We start from the raw sequence: 19701 nt of genomic DNA on the forward strand, positions 1-19701 counted from the left end.
CAATGTCTGGAGATATGGTGGCAAAATTTATATGAACTCTCCTTTTTGTCTCTTGGCTTTCTCCACTCTATACAGCATATTAGTTTTTCTTTGTGGTGTCAGTTATCCGTTGACACAATAATCTGACGACAAACCACCGGAAGACTTGCTCTCGCTGAGCACAAGTCTATGGTAGCTGAGCCATTAGCTGATCTTGCATTGATCTTGGCTGGGCTCTCCCACAGGGTGGAGGTTGGCTGGCTGTTTTCTGGACTAGGATGGACTCTGCTTTTCTTCATTTGTCTCTTACATCCCTCAGATGGACAAGCCGGGGCAAGTTCTCATGCTGGGGCAGAGATTGAAAAGTGACCACGCTCAGGGCACAAAAGAGCAAGCAGAAATGCACAGGTGCTTTCCAAGCCCGTGCTCATTCACATCTGTTAACATTCCATTTGCCTCAGTAAGTTACAGGGCTGAACCCAGAGTTAGAGGGAGAAGGGCTTACAAAGTTACAAGGCAAAGCATATGGAGATGGAGACAAGGAGCCCGTAATTGGGCCATTAATATAATATATAGTTGTGTTTATAAGTTTTTGCTTATCTGTTTAACAAACTCAACATAGTTTATTTTATATTGTGAATTTAGTCTTGAAGTAAAGAATTACCTCTGGAAGTAAAATTTCTTCTATTGTTATGTGTTATCGCAGAAGTATAAGGAATGAAGAAATTATAGCCAAGTAAAATGAGCATAAGGAAATATGACCATTCCCCCTACCTATAGAGAGGGTCTCTCTTGATGTATATTCTTTCAGGGCCCTTCCTCTTTCTCCAGTAAAAGGTATATATTCATTATAAGTTTTTTGGAGAAACTAAAATTAAGTATTTAACTTTTTATGAAATATGCACTTTCTTTTTTTCTCCCTTGCACTCATTTTTGTCAAGGGGCTTATTGCACAAAACAAAAGTGTCACCAAACAACATAAAGAATAGTATATTATCACCATAAAATGAACGGCAAAATCACTATAACAAGAGTGTCCAGTCTACCCTCTGTACTCTGTTGCAGCGCTGTTCAGCTTCTATTTCCTGTGCACAGTCTGCATAATCTCACCTCGAATTTCCCACGTTTACCACTGACGGGTGGCCCAGCAGGCCTGGCACTGCTGCATGGTATACCAAATAATCAGCGGGGGAGGGGGGCAGCAACATCTAATACTTCTGTGTCTAATACTTCTAATACTTCTGTGTCCACCGCCCAAGATCACAAGGAGTTCACTGTCCTTGCCTTATTTGTTCAGTAACTGCCCAGCATGTTGTTCTTGAAAGGGAATTAATAGGTCTCTTAACTCTGGAAAGGGTTGGAAAAAGACATACAGATTATTGCTGGTTATATTTCAATTTTAACCGTGAGTCACAGCGAGAGTTCTGTTTGCTGCATATGTGTCTCACAGGCTAGAGATGGCAGAAGCTGAAACACAAAGTGGAGGTTTACCAAGCTCATTCCAGCGTATTGTGATGCAACTAGTAATAATGGTATGTGGTTTTCAAAAATGATAAATCTGAGACAAATGCGAAACTGGTTGGCAGCTGGACACCACAGTAAGCCTGAAGCATTGTTGCTCTAATGATAAAGCTGTAGAAATTAAGACAGTGCAGTGTGGGCACAGGGATAGACAATCAGACCATTGGCAGAATCAAGAGACCAGAAACTGACCTACAGGACGCCTGGTATATACGATAGATCTATAGGGAAAGAGTAAATGGTATTGAAAATTTTGGTTATCTATGGAAAAAAAAATGAATGTGGACCTTTACCTTACACCAGTCGTAAAAATAAATTCAGAATGTACTCAAATGTGAAGGGCAAATATTTAAAATATTTAGGAAAAAAATAAAAGAGCAGAAGAGCTTTATGACTTTGGGGTGGGAAAGAATTCCTTAAATGAGCCCAAAAAAATTTTAAGGAAAAAAATTGATAAATTTAACTATATTAAAATCAATAACTTCTTTTTTCTTTTTTTTAAATAATTTTTATTTTGTTATATTAGTTACCATACAGTACATCCCCAGTTTTTGATGCAATGTTCCATGATTCATTATTTGTGTATAACACACAGTGCACCATGCAATATATGCCCTCCTTAATACCCATCACTGGCCTATCCCAATCCCCCACCCAAAATCAATAACTTCTGTTCATAAAAAGACACCATAAAGAGAGTAAAAGAGAAGCTACAAACTCAAGATATCTGCAACTCAAGTAACAGAGGTTTAGGATCCAGAATATGTAAAGAATTCTTATGAGTCAATAAGAAAAAGAAAACACAATAGAAAAATACACAAAAAGACATGACAAAACATTTAAAAATATAAATTGTCTGGGGCTCCTGGGTGGCTCAGTTGTTGAGCATCTGCCTTCGGCTCAGGTTGTGATCCCAGCATCCTAGGATCGAGCCCCACATCAGGCTCCCTGCTTGGTGGGAAGCCTGCTTCTCCTGCTCCCACTCCCCCTTGCTTGTGTTCCCTCTCTCACTGTCTCTCTCTCTGTCAAATAAATAAATAAAATATTTTTAAGATATAATAAATAAATATAAATTGTCATTCAGGACACAAAAAGATGATTGACCTCATTCATAATCAGGGACATGCAACACAAAACCACAGGAAGATATTTTATCATAGCTATCAGATTGGCACAAAATTAAAACATCAAAACCCACCAAGTGTTCATGAAGATGGAGAGCAGCTAGAACACTCATTCACTGTTGTTGAGACTGACAAGTTTAAAAACATTTTGCTATTTTCTGCTAAAGGTCCACAAACATTACGACTTAGTGATTCAACCTTATGGTTATACGTCCTAGAGAAACTTTTGCACATGTGTGCCATAAGACATGTGGAGAATGATCTGAAAGTGTTGTTTATAATAAACAAAAACAATCGGGAGCAACCTGTTGTTTATAGATTGGAGATAAATTGTGGAATATTCATGAACTGCAGTTACATGGCTCAACATGATTGAATATAAAACATACTACTGTGCAAAAAAAAAAAAAGTCTCCATGAAATAAAGACCAGTTTAATTTCATTTTTATAAATATATGCATTTCAAAAAATATTTTTGAAATGAAAAAAAATTAACACCACTTTCAGAATAATAGTTACCCATGGGGATAGAAGGAAGGAAATGGATTTAGGAAGAGATTAATCAACTGTTTCAACTGTGTTATGACTTTATTTCTTTGTAAAATCTGAAACAACTGTGGGAACATGCAAAGATTTGATAAAGCTGGTAGTGGCTACATGTTATTTAGTGTGTTATGTTATTTTTTTTTTCTATGCAGTCAATTGGTAGACATAATAAAAATGTTTTCCAAAGACAAACATGCAAAGGAAAAAAGTGCTGCCATGCTGCTTCCCTCAGTGGAGGCTGACTTCGGCACCATCTCTCTCCTTTGCTCGTCCTAGCACCAAACAGGACTGAGCTGGGAGGGCCCTTCTGGGATTCTACCTCCCTGCAGGCTAAGGCATAAGGGTGGACTGCATCTGGCCTACCTTGATATTCCTTGCTCTGAATTGTTCCCAAGGGTAGCCAGTAGGGCTTAGGGGCTGAAGGGAAACTGGCTCTCCAGCATGCTTTTTACACCGTGTGCCTGGCACAAAGGAGGTGTCCAAGATGTATTTGTTGAGTCCACCCAAGCATTGTCAGCACTTCGGTGAGCTGCTGGTAGGACGTGAAAATAGCTACACGATGAAGTGGTGTTCACTAGCGTCTGTCGAGTTGCCTACCTCTGCCAGCACTCTAGCTAGCATTCTCCGGGAAACCTGGCCCACTTGCAGGACGCTGACAGCAGGTATTCAGAATTTTTAGGATTTGGGCTTAATTTCAGATAAGCAGGACAATCTGGGCTCTACGCCAATGAGAAGCAGATTCTGCTGTCTTTTCCTGCCTTTTTCCTATTTCCAGCCAAGTTCTTACACCCATCCATCCATATAAAACTTTCTTGTTCAGAAAGTCATCTGAGTAACTGGCAGAGCACCATCTCAGAGTTTTCTATTTTTATCCCTGTGTGTAATCAATGGGAACATAGTGTGACAGAAATGGAGAATTATGAATTGATAAGAACAAACTATTGACACTTGTTTTTGTTCCTGGGCAAGCTAACAAAAGAAAATGTACCTCATGTGCAGAAGTATAATGGACATTTTATGGGTCAGCCTTTCTACAAATATACCCAGTGATTTCTGTGTCTATTTTCAGGAAGGAAAAAAAATACATATGCTTTCAACATTCACACTGGTTAGGCTTGGAAAAAGTTTTCACAAGAGCTGATTTTTAGAAACATTAAGATATAAGATACTATCAGCCCTCTCTCCTCTAAATGATTGACCTGTGAATTCAATATCTGTTTTCTACCATCCTCTTATAATCAAAACGATTTGTTCTCTAACTTGATAACATTCCTGATATTTTCGCATTTCAAAAATTGTAGCACTCTAAAAATAAACTATTTTTATTTTCCATGGTCTTCCTTTCCAGTCTTTCTCCACACAGAGGTATTCCTTTTACATAGTGGAATCACAGAGTATAGATTTGTCTGCTATTTCATTTAGGTGTATAATGTAACTTCAAAATAAAATGGCACATGAGCCTCATGACTTTATAGTCATGCTGACAATACACTATCGCATATACATTCACATAAGATAGATAAAAATGTGTATATTTTTAAGTATCTAGAATGCGTTTTATTGTATGAAAATATTACCTTCATTTAAAAAACACTGAGATTTTTTTAAGTTGACTTTTTGAAACTAGCAGTGTTCTCAACCAAGATAGAGAAGAGATTTATTTAGGGCTTAAAACTAAATAAAGTTGAAGTACTTAGAATAGTCCACCATAGGGATAGAAGGTAGAATGGTGGTTACCAGGAGCCGGGAGTAGAGGGGAATTGGGGAGCTATTGTTTAATGGGAGTTTCAGTTTGGGAAGATGAAAGAGTTCTAGAGGCTGATGGTGGTGATGGTCGTACAACCATGTGAATGCACTCAACGCCACTGAACTTTAAAACGCTTAAAATGGTAGATTTTATGTTTGCATATTTTAATGCAGTAAAGAATGATTTTTAAAAAACGAAACAAAGTTAATTACCAAGTAATAACATCTGCTGCCTCATATTCATTTTGAAAATGTGATACTATGTAAATAATACATTAATGTTAAAATGCATTGAGTTTCAGGATGGTAGGTTCAGAAACAAATGAATAAAGGAATTTCACCTCAAAATTAAAAATTAAACTTAACAGATGTGGTTTGTAGATTAATGAGAATTGAAGGAGACTTTGAAATTGTGGGAGGCCCAGAACTGGTAATTAGTTCACTTGTTTGAAATCTTAGTCTGTTCAGGCTGCTATAACAAACTGCCCAAGTCTGGCTGGCTTACAAACAACATAAATTTGTATCTCACAGTCCCGGAGGCTAGAAGGTGCCAGCATGGTCAAGTGAGGGCTCTCTTCTGGGTCACAAACTTCTCATTGTGTCCTCATATGACAAATGCTAACAGCATCTCTGAGGGGTCTCATTTATAAGGCACTTATCTGAGTGCCCGGGTGGCTCAGTGGGTTAAGCATCTGCCTTCGGCTCTGGTCATGATACCAGGATCTTAGCATCAAGTCCCACACTGAGCTCCCTGCTCGGTGGGGAGTCAGCTTCTCCCTCTGCGCCCCCCCCCCCCCCGCCTTGCTCATGCTCTCTTTCTCCCTCTCTAAAAAATAATTAATAATCTTAAAAAATATGTAAATAAGGCACTAATCCCATTCCCCAGGGCTCCACCCTTATGACCTAATCACCTCCCAAAGGCCCCACCTCCAAATACCATCACATTGCAAGCCAGGATTTCAATGTATGAATTTTGGGGGGACAAAAACATTCAGTCTGTAACAAAGTCTCACACCTAGTTGAATGACAGAGATGTGAAAATCCAGGCAATTTTTACTAAATAGTAAAAAGTGATTAAGCTATTTAATACTGTTATGGATTCAGATTTTTAGATGTTATGTTTTATTATGTTTGAATTTGTATTTAAATTCATTAAATATGTATTAGCTCCTACATTTTGTTAAAAATTATTTTTCTGGCTATAAGAGAATATATGATCCTTGTAGAAAATTTAGAAAATAAGAAAAGTATATACAAATTTTAAATCACCCATACTCCCACCTCTAATAGGTACTTGTTAATATTTTGATGTATTTTTTTTTCCAGGCTGTTTTGTATATGGAGCTGAAATGACTATACATAAAATTTTTCACTCAATACTATATGTCTGTAACTAGTTATTAAAGTTTCTTTCTAAACATAATTTTAAATGTCTTCAGAGTATTCTAATTATGGCTGCATCATACTTTGCTTAATCATTCTTTGATTGCTGGACATTTGAGCCATTTACAACTTTTATTATAAATAATGTGATCTACTTTATGTATAAAGACTTTATCTGCATTTCAAATTATTATTTAGGAGAGAGTTCTAGAAGTAGAATTACTAAGTAAAGATTATAAATATTTTTAAGATACTTAGTTTCTGTTAAGCTGTAACTTACTTGTAAGCCATTTTAAGTGTTATTTGTCAATTGTTAGTTGCCTATTTTTCTATTGTAAATTACTGTCCTTATTGGTTTATATGAGCTCTTTATGTATTAGTATGTTAATCCTTTGTCATATTTGCTATAGCTATTTTGCAGGTTGTTTCTTATTTTTAATTTTTCTTTATGATATTTTACATATCTATGTTGTCAAAACTATTGAGTTTTTCTTCACAATTCATCCTTGCTTTTCGGAATGTTTAATTTTGTTAATGGCTCAGTAATAATAAAGGTACATCTTATAGGGCTGACACTCACTGTTTCCATACACTATTTCAAGCTTTTGCAGTAGGAACAACCAAACCAGATTCTTGTGCAAATGTGTTACTTTACATAACTTTGTATTTTTTACATAACAGTTCTTTTGAAGCTTAAAAAAGTTCCTTCTCAACAACCTATATTTTCATCCATATGGAATTGACTAAGTATATGGAACAAACAAAATGCAGTGGAAAACTAAGGAGTCCTTAAAAAGTCATGCAATATAGCTGTATTTAGTGACACATAAAGATGTTAATGACATTATTGAGGAGGAAGGAAGAATATAATACAGGAAATAAAGAACATGCCACTCATGTAAAATTAAAACATATATATACACAGGAAAATGTCTGGAGAGACTTTACCAACAATCTGCCAGTGTTTATTTCTAGATCATGAGTCTTCAGGTGATTTTTATTATCTTCTTTGTGCTTTTCTGATTTGTTTCAACATTTCATAGTGAGCATGAATCATTTTACTAAAACAACCAGTTTATTTTTAAAAGCACGAACAAAACTCTTTTCACATAGAGAGGGATAATAATATTTACCTGTTTTTTCCCTGGCCTTTAACTAAATATGTAGACACATAAATAATACTTTTCCTTAGCATTTCAGCAATTTCTACGCATGGGTCAAATATACACACATATCAATAAATACATTTTCCAAGAAACTTGGGACTTCTAAATACTGGATAAAAGTTCTGAGCAAAAAGAACTCTTCGGTGAGCTATTCTAATCTGAGACCTTCCTACTGCATAACTCTCTGGATGATGTCATACAACCTCTTCCTGCATCTGGGAATGTTTCCAGTGGCTACACGTGGGAGCTTCCCGTTTTTGTTCTAAGTGAGTGATGTTTACTGGAAATGAAGGTGCACTAGCAAGATCTCAGTTCAGATAGCTTTGTGGGGGCAGGAAAGAAGGATTGTGAGATGAATTTGGCCAAAAACTTTTACTTTCTCCCTTGTCATTATCTTGTTGTGATAGGTTGACTTACTTTTGTTTTGAAACTACCTCTTGTGAAAAACCTAAGAGGAATGATATGGGCTGTCTTCCTACCCTACCTCCTCCTTCTTCTCTCCCTACCCCCTACCAAGACTAAACTCAAATCTTTCTTCCCCACCCCTCCATACAAAACCTGTACCCCCATGTCAAGTACAGAGAGTAGATGGTGGTCGCCAAGAACCCACAGATAAGATAGTTGGATATTTCTCTTAGATCTAAAAGGGACTTACAACAATAATTAGATGTGAACAAGAAAGGCAAAGGGATTTGTCCAAGATTGCACAGTTGATGAGTGTCAGAACAAAGTGGAAAACCTTGGTTTCACATTCTTAGTTCAGGGCCTCCGGTTAAAACCCATAAACATTGTTAACATTTTTTGGAACTGTGCATAAGGGCAACTTAGAGAGTTCCATGTAAAAGAATGTGGTATAACAAGAGTTGATTATATTAAGAGGTTGTTTTATTTTTTATTTATTTTTTTTTAAAGATTTTATTTTATTTATTCAACAGAGAGAGAGACAGCCAGCAAGAGAGGGAACACAGGCAGGGGGAGTGGGAGAGGAAGACGCAGGCTCATAGCGGAAGAGCCTGATGTGGGGCTCGATCCCATAACGCTGGGATCACGCCCTGAGCCAAAGGCAGACGCTCAACCGCTGTGCCACCCAGGCGCCCCTAAGAGGTTGTTTTATGTTAAAGATCAGCTCAGTAAAATTAAAGAAGAAAAACACCTAAATATACGGAGTTCTTCCCTATTTGCAGGTCCCCTTAATTGTGATTTTGTGATATCAGAGCTATCTACAGTTTTTTTTTCTTTGTCAGAAAACTTAAAGATGAAAAATTCTCCAGACCCAATTAATTAAAAATGTCAAGACTAATATACACAATGCTGCACTTTAGGAGATGGGGAGCTTGTTGCAAATTCAAACAAGGATGTGATTTCACAACTTCTGAAAGGTCATGAATCTCTTCTCAAATATCTATCCTACTGTCATACCTGTGCTGGGATATCCATGGGACACATTTGTACGTTTCAGAAATGCTAAAGCTGCAAATAAGCTCAAGTTTTTCCAAAACAACAATTTTCTATTATGGCTGCCATTTGGGTCTTCCATTCCTTTTAGGAAAGTTTGAGGAATAACTTCAAGTAAAGGACAGAACTTGCAGCTTGGGGCCCACTGTCAATGGGAGAATACAGAGAAAACAGAGCTCTTCCATTTTCTTTTGTTTCTGACTTTCAGGGCAAGGACATTTCTTCTCCACATGGAATGAGTAAGGTGAGGAGAAATAGAAAAATGGAATGAACCTTGGTAACAGAAGATGGAAGCCCAAGATGGAGTAATGTGGAAAGGCCCAGAGCTGCTCCAAGTGAGTTCCAGCCCCCAACTTTGAGGAATAATGTCTTAGGACCCTGAGAAAAAGTTATTATGGGATCACCAAACAATTGTCAGTGATCTTTTGGGCATTATGGAGAATACGAGAGGTATCAAAAGACTAGAGACAGTGCAATATTCTAATTTTCAGAAAGAGAAGCCAGAGCCAGAGAAATTGTAGACAGTTGTCTACAACTTCAGTCTCAGGCAAGACTCAACAAGGGGTTACTAGAGGAACAGTTTCAGGCACTAAGTGAAGAAGGAATGATTAAGACTCAGAATGAATTCACTAAGGACAAGCCAAGACTGGTTTATCAACTTCCTTCTTCAACAAAGCTATGAGCCCTGTAGCTCTGGGAAAGCCTATATCTTGAGAGTATTTTGTCATTGGTTGGATAATTAATGAGCTTTTTCATGATATTCTTTTGGAAAAGAGGGAGAAATATGAATTGTTGGACTCTAGCGTACTGAATGAATTAGCGACCAGTTGATTATATTCACAAGGTGCTGACTAACGAATTGATACCAAACTACAAGGAAGTATATAATGATGAGTCCTAGGGCTGTGTCCTTCACCTGCCCCTCATAAATACTTTCATAATAAATATACAGAAGGTGCTCATCAAATTTATAGGTCACCTGAAGTTAGAGGTATGGTGACTACTTGGATGACAGAATGAGAATCAGTGACTTGAATCTACAAGGATGAATTTAAAAGCAATTAAGATGAGATCTTAAGGAACTAATTGTATCGGTAGGAATGGCTTTACTTGCTTTAGCAGTAGCTAAGAGCTTTAGCCCGATTTGAGTCAGAAATGTAATGTGCTTGCCAAAAAAGCCCTAAGATTTTAAGCTGTATCTAGTGATGTGGTGGTAAGTGTGGAACAACTGGCTCTTGGGAGGAAAAAAGCACCTTGATTCATAGCACTTGCCAGTTTCTGTCATGTAATTACTTCCGTCATGGCCAGTTTCAAGCTCTCAACGTCATGTCACCGAACACAGTTTGGAGGAGATTCGCAGTAGCACACCATTATATAGTATCCTCACCCCACAAATACAATAAATGTAAATAAGCTCAAGAAAAGAGTTAATAGTAATATGCAGTAAAATAATGAGGAAGTGATGCGTTTCAAGTATTTATTACCTTTGTGGGTTTTTTCCTTTTTTTTTTTTCCGAGTGTTTATTTAAATTCAAGTTAGTTAACATATAACATAGTATTGGTTTCAGGAATGAAATTTAGTGATTCATCACTTACATATAATACCCAGTGCTCGACACAACAAGTGCCCTCCTTAATGCCTATCACCCATTTAGCCCGTCCACCCACCCCTACCCCCTCCAACAACCCTGTTTGTTCTCTGTAGTTAAGAGTCTCCTATGGTTTACCTCTCTCTGTTTTTATCTTATTATTCCTTTCCTTCCGTCCCCCTATGTTCATCTGGGTTATATTTTTAACTTTTTTTTTAAAGATTTTATTTATTTATTTGTCAGAGGGAGAAACAGGCTCCCTTCTGAGCAGGGAGCCCAATGTGGGACTCGATCCCACGACCCTGGGATCATGACCCGAGCGGAAGGCAGACACTTAACTGACTGAGCCAACCCAGGCGTCCCTGTTCATCTGTTTTGTTTCTTAAATTTATTACCTTTGTTTTTAATAAAATATATGTATTGTACGTTTATGTAATTTAACTTTTAATTATGGCTGTGTTTAACAATTGGCTCAAAGAATTCTTGAAAATTTAACATTCAGCTCTTGGAACTTTGTGTACCCAGGCTTCAGCCCATAGTAACAAGAAATACGCAACTGGAGCAAGGGAGGCGATAGCCCTGTTGTTCTCTGCAATTGTCAGGCCACACCCAGATCACTTCATTCCAGAACACATAACTTACAAGTCAAACTGTTCTGAGATCAGAGCAGAGCAGCCAGGATGGCAGGGGACCAAAGTCATGGGTCTGTGGAACAGTGGTCAGAGTTAGGGCTGGAGCTCAAAGGCCCTGCATATGGGGTTAGGGTGGGAGGAACAGGTGAAGGCTTGTTTTCAAATATTTGAGGGACTGTTGTGTGAGGAGGGTCTAGGCCTAGAATATATGGGTAAAAGAAAAGATACAGGGAGACAGATTTCTGCTCAATATAAGAAAGAATAAGTAAATAGATGAATGAATGAATGAATGAATGAATGAATGAATGAATGAATGAAATATATAAGGAAGAACTTTCAAAGCTGTCACAGGGGAATGGGTTGAGGATAACCCTGCAGAAAGTGGGCAACAACCTTTAGGGGCACTGTAGGAAGGAATAGAGTCTCCCTGAAGTCTGTGATTTCCTGATTTTTGATCCGCTGCTCTTTCTAGGTACATGCAAAGAGGCATCCCCCACTCCTGACTTTGCTTGGCTCATATTAGAAGGCTGGTACAGGGGTGCCTGGGTGGTTCAGTCAGTTAAGCATCCAGCTCTTGATTTCGGGTCAGATTGTGATCTCAGAGTCGTGAGATCGAGCCCCAAGTGGGGCTCGGCACTCAGCACAGAGTCTGATAGAGATTCTCTCTCCCTCTTCTTCTGTCCCTCCCCCCAAGTAAGTAAGTAAGTAAGCAAATAAATAAATAAAGTCTTTTTTTAAAAAAGAAGGGTGGTACAGTGCACTTTAAAAAGACTTTTTATTAGGGAAAATCAAATATTAAAAAGTAGAAAGAATAATATCATGACTACATCACTATGTTTCTACAATTATCAATCTGTGTCTGATCTTTATGATCTATACCCACACCCACACTCACATCCTTGGTGGAGAAACAAAACCCTGACATCACCTCACTGCTTCCATGAATACTTTGGTATGTTCTCTAAAATATAAGGACTCTGAAAATATACCCAACAATACCTATATCACACTTAAGAAATTATTATTGATTCCATAATATCATCTAAAATCCAGTCAGTGTTTAAATTTTATGAATTGTCTCATGAATTTTTTTATTCGAATTTACTCAAATGGGGATCTAACTAAGGTCTACACATTGCAATTGGTTGATGTGTTTCTTAAGTTTCTCTCAATCCATAGGTTTTCCTTTCATTATTTTTTTCCCCTTTCAATTCATTTATTGAAGGTGCTGTGCTGAGTCATCTGTCCTTGAGACTTTTCCAATCTGGATTTTTCTGACCACATTATCATGATGTGTGTAACGTGTTCCTCTATCCCCTGTATTTCCTGTGATTAGATCCATGTTTGATTTGGAGGGGGAGGAACATTTCATGGATGGTATTGTATGTTTCTCATTAGGGAACAATGTATGGCTCTCTTTTGCTATGTCAGCAGCCACCAATATGTGTCTAGGCCCATTGATTCATTAGGAGTTGCAAATGGTGATATTCCAATTCTATCACTCCTTCGTTTATTATTTGGAGTACTTCTATAAAGAGAAATATCTTTTCCTCAACTATTTGTACCCTGAAATACAGGCTACACAGGAAATGTAAGATGAATGCTTATTTACTATTTTTCAAAATGATGAACTGGTTTCCTGGCATCTGCCAAGGAAATGCCAGAGTTGGCATTTGCCAAAGTTGACCAGTGAGGTATTCGATTTTTTTTTCATGTGTCCTATGGTATAGTTATTTCCTGACTTGCTTTATTTTTTTAATTTTAATTCCAGTATAGTTAATGTCCAGTGTTACGTTAGTCTCAGGTGTACAATATGGTAGCTCAACAATTCCATACATTTCTCCATGCTCATCATGATAAGTGTACTCTTATTTTTTTAGATTTTATTTATCTATTTGACAGAGAGAGTGAGAGAGAGAGCACAAGCAGGGGAAGCGGCAGGCAGAGGGAGAGGCAGGAAGCCTGACTCAGGACTCCGGGATCATGACCCGAGCCAAAGGCAGACGCTTAACTGACTGAACCACCCAGGCACCCAATAAGTACTTTTAATCCCCTTCATCTATATCACCCATCCCCCTGCCTACCTCCCCACCTTCCATCTTCCTGGAAGTCGATATTTGATTTTAAGTATCATTATGAACTCATGGATTTTTTTAATGTATTTCAATCCATTGCTATTCTTATTAATATTCAATTTGTGCCATCTTTGGGTAGTGGGGGTTTATTCATGTTGGCTCCCAAGTCTTTTTAACATGATCTTAGTAATTTTCTTGATTTCTAGTATGACAAGTTTCCTTATTTTCCAGGCTTAGTTCATATATTTTCTGCCTCAGCTCTGAAATCAGCCATTTCTCCAAGGGCTCCAATTCTTTTTAATGGGAAACGAGATTCAGAGACAATAATCTGGGCTCTCGGGTTGTCAGGCCACTGAGTTGATCATAGTTTCTAGGCCATTTCAGTAAAAAGAGTTAGGAAATACTTTTTTTCTCCTCCCCTTCCTCTCCTCCACCTTTTTCAAGAGAAAATACATAGTGAGTTCATAGGACATTTTCAAACAGAACTACAAGATGCTTTCTGAACTTCACCAGTGTTGCATTTATATTTTCTTTCTCTCTTATCAAAAATCCCAATTCTCAAAGACATCAGCACAGTTACTTATTTGCTTTATTTCACAGTAAACATGCAACTGTCTTACATTAACTGTTCCAATACTACTAGCAGTAGTAGGATTACTGAAATCCATTTAATGTTGTTATGTAGCTATTTTTATTTTTAGGGCTTAACATAAGTAACAGTGGAAATCAAATGGAAGCCACTGGTGTAGCTTCTTCCCTTGTGTTTATTCCACAGATTCAGAGTGTACATTTCAGCTCACTTGTTTCATTTTTATTTTGGCTTTTAGGAACTACTTTTTAATTTTTGTATTATAAAATTATGTAAAATGTTTACAAGTGTCTAAAGTCAAATCTACAATCCCAGCTGCATTCAGAGGAGTGTGTCTTCTACTCCGGTCCTCTCCACCTTGTTCCTTCTCTTCCACGTAGATGATCTTTTTTAAAAACCAAGTTTTATGGTTTATTCTTTCACTTAAAAAAAAGGAGCAAATGCTCTCATAGATTGAATACTCCCTCCTTAGATAAAACAGGAGTGTTCTATAGATACTTTTTTCTACCTTGCTTTGTTTTCACTGTGTATGCCCAGGATTGCTCCCTCTAGTCCTCATTTGTTTTTGCAGCTGTGTAGTACTCCGTTGTGGGAATCGAGCACAGGGTTTGTTACTTGAATGTTAGACACATTTAATCAAAATTAAAATTTAAAGCATCGTAACATGGAACATGGTCTGCTGAGATAAAATTTAGGCACCCCTTGAAATTTGCCCTCAGTTTGTCCCTCCCACCTGTTTAGAAGGCCTGTGCTATTTGTCCGGTTCCAATACCCTTTTCCCTGGGACACTCTCTAGCCTGAGCAAATGTCCTATATTTTTCAAACAATTCTCTCAGGCATCTAAATTAAGCCTTTTTTTTTTTTTTTTCGGTCCATCCCCTTAAAACCCTGCTCTTTTTGAGGTGGCAATGCATGCTGAGGAGTTCATTTAAAAATAACTCCTGCAAAAGCTTTACCCACCTAATGAGTCACCTCTCCTCCGTGTACCATGAGGCCTCGACTTTAGATGCGCATATATCAAGGCATCACTGGTTGCTTTATTAAGTACCATGTTTTAGTTGGTAGAGCTTTAGTATTGCTTATAAAACAAACAAAGCAACCCACAATTGAAAGTATCCTGGGACCTTGTTGGGCACAAACACCCTGTAACCGATAAATAACAATAATGGTAAATCGTATGTTCATATGAATGCCGGGGATGGAGGATGTGGCAGCAGTTTTTCTTGCCTTTTCATATGGCAAGGTTTTTTTTTTTCGTTTTGTTTTTGTTTGTTTGTTTGCTTGTTTGCCTTATGTGGGTAACAGAAATCCAACTTTTACAAATACTCTGCCCCGGAAAACCACCACTTCCTGGGATAGTCTTTGCATTGAAAAACAGATGACCCACCACAGGATAAAGATGAGAGTTTATTCTGGAGACAGAAGAGAAGAGGGAACCAGAATAAAAAGTATAGGCTCAAGGTTAGAATAAGAGAAACCTCTGGGGGCGCCTGGGTGGCTCAGTCGTTAAGCATCTGCCTTCAGCTCAGGGCATGATCCCGGAGTTCTGGGAGAGAGCCCCACGTCAGGCTCTCCTGCTGGGAGCCTGCTTCTTCCTCTCCCACTCCCCCTGCTTGTGTTCCTTCTCTCGCTGGCTGTCTCTCTCTCTGTCAAATAAACAAAATAAATCTTTAAAAAAAATAAGAGAAACCTTGGTAATTTTATACACACACACCCCCCCCCCACACACACACGCACACAACTATAAGGTATTTCATCAGATCCAGCCACCGACCCCTGGAAGCTGCCACTGAAATCCAGAGACCTGTAGAGTACAATCTGGAAAGGCCTGGGGTGGAGGGTCTGGGGTAATCCTCCTGAGCTGTCCAGACCTCACACTAGAAGGACAGAAGTTAGCAGAATGGCAACAGAGAGCAGGGCCAGAGCTGTTTGGCCACTGTGGCTGAGCTTCCTGGCATACGTAGACCTTGAAGGGAAGTGGGATTAGTTACTATCTAGTAACTTATTTTTCTTAAGAAAAGCCCAGGCTATTATCTCAGATGGAACCACTATAAGGAGAACTATATATAGAACTCTGAATTTAAAAATATAAATTTGCAGGACACCGGGTGGCTCAGTCGCTTAAGCATCTGCCTTCAGCTCAGGTCATGATCCCAGGGTCCTGGGATCAAGTCCCGCATCGGGCTCCCTGCTCATAAGGGAACCTGCCTCTCCCTCTGCCTGCCGCTCCTGCTTGTGCTTTCTCTCTCTCTGACAAATAAATAAATAAAATCTTTAAAAAACTAATAAAAATATAAATTTGGGCATGATAATTTGCATTATGCAATTTACTATAACATTTATAAAGGCAAGGAATTTAGACCTAGAAATGTCTCAGAAAAATTAGTGCTTTAGGCCTGGAAGCATTTATACATTCCGTGCACTTAGCTTAGAATTCCCTTTCCCCGTATCTTCTCATCCTAATAAACTCCTGCTCATTCTTTAAGACCCAACTCAGTGTTACTTCCTCTCTGTGCTCCCATAACACTTAGTATATGTCTCTCATAACAGTATCATATGGTATTACAATTATTTGTCTATTGCGTGTTTTCTACTATGAGTTCTTTTGAAGGAAGAGCCTGTTCTTTGCACCTTAGTGTCTGGCCAAGTGCCTGGCATAAAAAATACTGAATATTTATTAAGTAATCATAGAGACCAACTTAGGACCAACTAATCCTCTAAGTATAAGAAACTGAGACCCAAAAAGTTTCTTTAAATTCAGTAATGCAGTAAGTATCTGCTGAGTATCTACCACGTGCCTAGTTGTATAAGGCTGAATGTCTTTGGTGTATTTTAAATGTGATTCAAAATATACTTTATTTCTGTTTGTCCATAGATCGAAAGATAAATGCTAGAACTTTATAAGTCCTCACAGAAAGATTAAGATATATTCAGAATTGGTTTACATCGATGTATTATATTCTAAGTGAGCATTACCCAAGAACACCGTCTGCAGAATGCTCCCTTAATTGTGTGTGTGTGTGACTGTGAAAGAGAGAGAGGGAGGGGGGCAGGTCAAATGCCCAATTTAAGAAACACTGGGTTAAATTAAGTAGTTTCTTCCCTGAACTTTCTTTTTTTTTTTTTAAGATTTTATTTATTTATTCGACAGAGCGACACAGCGAGAGAGGGAACACAAGCAAGGGGAATGTGCGAGAGAGAAGCAGACTTCCCGCCAAGCAGGGAGCCCGATGCAGGGCTCGATCCCAGGACCCTGGGATCAAACCTGAGCCGAAGGCAGACGCTTAATAGCGAAGCCACCCAGGCGCCCCTCCCCACACTTTCAACATACTTAATAGTAATTAGTTAAATCTCTAAGAACAGCATCTAATTTGTAGTGTTTCGCAGATTCATTTGGCTAAGATACTCCCCTCTTTGTTGTTGTGCTTATTAATATACTCCAGAAATGGTGTTCTGGGAAGCACAGAGTTGGTAAATGGACCTGTTCTTCAAAATGTGCTCACCCTGTTTAGTGAGGACTTCAAAGGAAAACAGGAGCCGGAGTCAAAGGGCTGCTGATAAAGGTCTGGGATAGAGGGCAGAGGGCGGAAGGCAGCTGGAGCAGAAGGGAAGGCTTGGAGGAGAGGCAGTGGCAGGGAGACCGGGAAGGTAGCTGGTCCTGTCTAGGGTCTGTCAGTGGGGGGAGGGGCCACAAGCCAACATCAGAGAAGCTGTTTTCTTGCTAAGCTCTGTGAAGCATTTGGGGCACAAGCAGATGGACTCTGGGGCAAGATGTAAGATGTATCACAAAAAGAGCCAAGAGCACTCCTACAGGAACATGCAGCATGACATCAGCCCTCTGGGGACTCCAGAGGACGCAGGCACCCTTCCTGTAGCTCCCCAAGAGCTGCCATGCATCCCAACCATGGTGTCTATCTGTGGGGGCAGGAAAGGAAGGAAATGCAGTGGCACAAAGCAGGTGACCAGGTGATTTCATCAAATCTGTTAAACCCACAACCCGGGGAGCTGCTGGACAGAATTTGGGTTGATTTTAACAAGAGTGTGTAGCAACGGGGAGCAAAAGTAGATGGAAGCAGAGCCAGGGAACAGGATTGGCTCCCTAATTTTCAAGGCCTAGTGCAGAATGAAAATGTGGGCCCCTTGTTTTTACATGAAGAATTTCATGAAAGGATGCGGTGTGTGTGTGTGTGTATACACACACACATACACGTACACACAATGGAGTATTACTCAGCCATCAAAAAGAATGAAATCTTGCCATTTGCAATGACGTGGATGGAACTAGAGGATATGATGCTAAGTGAAATAGGTCAGAGAAAGACAAATACTATATGATCTCACTCATGTGGAATTTAAGAAACAAAACAGATGAACATAGGGGAAGGGAAGGAAAAATAAAATAAGATGAACATTGAGAGGGAGGCAAACCATAAGAGACACTGAACTATCAGAAACAAACTGAGGGTTGCTGGAGGGGAGGGGGGTCAGGGGATGGGGTAACTGGGTGACGGACATTAAGGAGGGCACTTGATGGAATGAGAACTGGGTGTTATATGCAACTGATGAACCACTAAATTCTACCTCTGAAACTAATAATGTAAAAAAAAATTTTTTTAAAGAATTTCCTGACATGACGGCCACAGCAGGGAGTTAACAAGCGCAGGAACCGTCTGAGTGTGGAGCCTATGCAACGGCATAGGTTGCCTGACCACAAAGCTGACCCTGCCAGAGAGTTATCACTGGTCCTGTGACCCCCATTTGAATCCTCTGGCCAATGTAGCCTGGAGAAACCAGGTTACACATGTGTTCTATGGAAGGTAGATTTCCTTCTCTCAAGATACTCGATTATCATAGAAACCCTATTTACCAGCCGTACTGGGTAAGCTTAACTTTGCTGCAAGATAAATCTATGTACACATTAAATTTCAGGAACATATTTAATGCAAAAATCCACGCACATCCAAGATACTCCCATATATAGTTCTCACACCACAAACAATATCCTTTTTTCTCATGGCCAAGAATAAAGACAGCTTTGCAGCTGCATAGCAGAAATGTGTAACCTTTGACTTTGTCCTGGGGTTAAATACCAGTATTTAGTTGGTGCTGAGGCAGCACTCAGCACCGTGCTGAGTTCTCTCAAAACGAAAAACAAACTCAGGTGGAAAATCTGGGCAAGCAATGTCATTTGCTATTTTTGGAGGTGGGGGAGAGAAAGAAAGTTGTGGAAAGTGTTATAACAAACAGCATAGGGCAGCACACCGTGAGTGTGAAATAAAACAACACCCGCATGCTCTTCTTGTTGATTGGATGGAAGCCATGAAGTTAAGGAGAAACTATCCGGGGAGAGCTGGTATCCTCTTTTGAGAGGCCACTGGCCTCTCAAACAATGGAATGAAAGCATGACTCACCTCACCCTGTAAGATTAATCTCCAACTAACCAGCAATCCTATCTCTGAGATCATTCAAAATGTCCCCTGGGGAAACAGTGAATACAAGGGCACATGAGGACCAGACCCCCCAGGGATCCACTTAGCACTGAATGCTTTGGAATTGAAGAGCTGTCCTTCATCTCCCCCAACCACCTCCTTCGCAGCTGCCTTCCACAGCCTTCCGCCTGCCTCTCCCCACTGTCTCTCCACAGAGAGCTCGCTTGGCTAAGAGGACAGGCTCAAGCAGAGTAAGCCGTGAGGTGCAGTTAGTGGGAGAGGAGAAGGAGTCCTGGAGGGCCTGGGAGCCGAAGCTGTCGCCTGTAGGATGGCTCCTAGGGACAAACTGAGTTGTAGGCTCTGACCAGGTAGGTCAGGGCAGGACTGGGCAATGGGCAAGCATGACTATTTATTGTCCATAATACAGATGGTCCAGACTTACGATGGTTCACCAGTGATTTTTTTTT

General features: G+C 39.4%; 1 protein-coding gene across 1 annotated transcript in view; it reads left to right on the forward strand.

Moving 5' to 3' along the window:
* Window positions 1-19701, forward strand: part of ANXA4 (annexin A4) — a 151708-nt gene that overhangs the window by 24594 nt on the left and 107413 nt on the right. Inside the window, exon 2 of the mRNA XM_045788172.2 lies at window positions 9129-9255. The gene's annotated coding sequence lies outside the window, so the exon portion shown is untranslated. The remainder of the gene's footprint in view (window positions 1-9128; window positions 9256-19701) is intronic.

This window comes from Ursus americanus, chromosome 7, assembly GCF_024610735.1.
Source record: "Ursus americanus isolate L20-20 chromosome 7, mUrsAme1.1.p, whole genome shotgun sequence".
Taxonomy (NCBI): Eukaryota; Metazoa; Chordata; class Mammalia; order Carnivora; family Ursidae; genus Ursus; species Ursus americanus.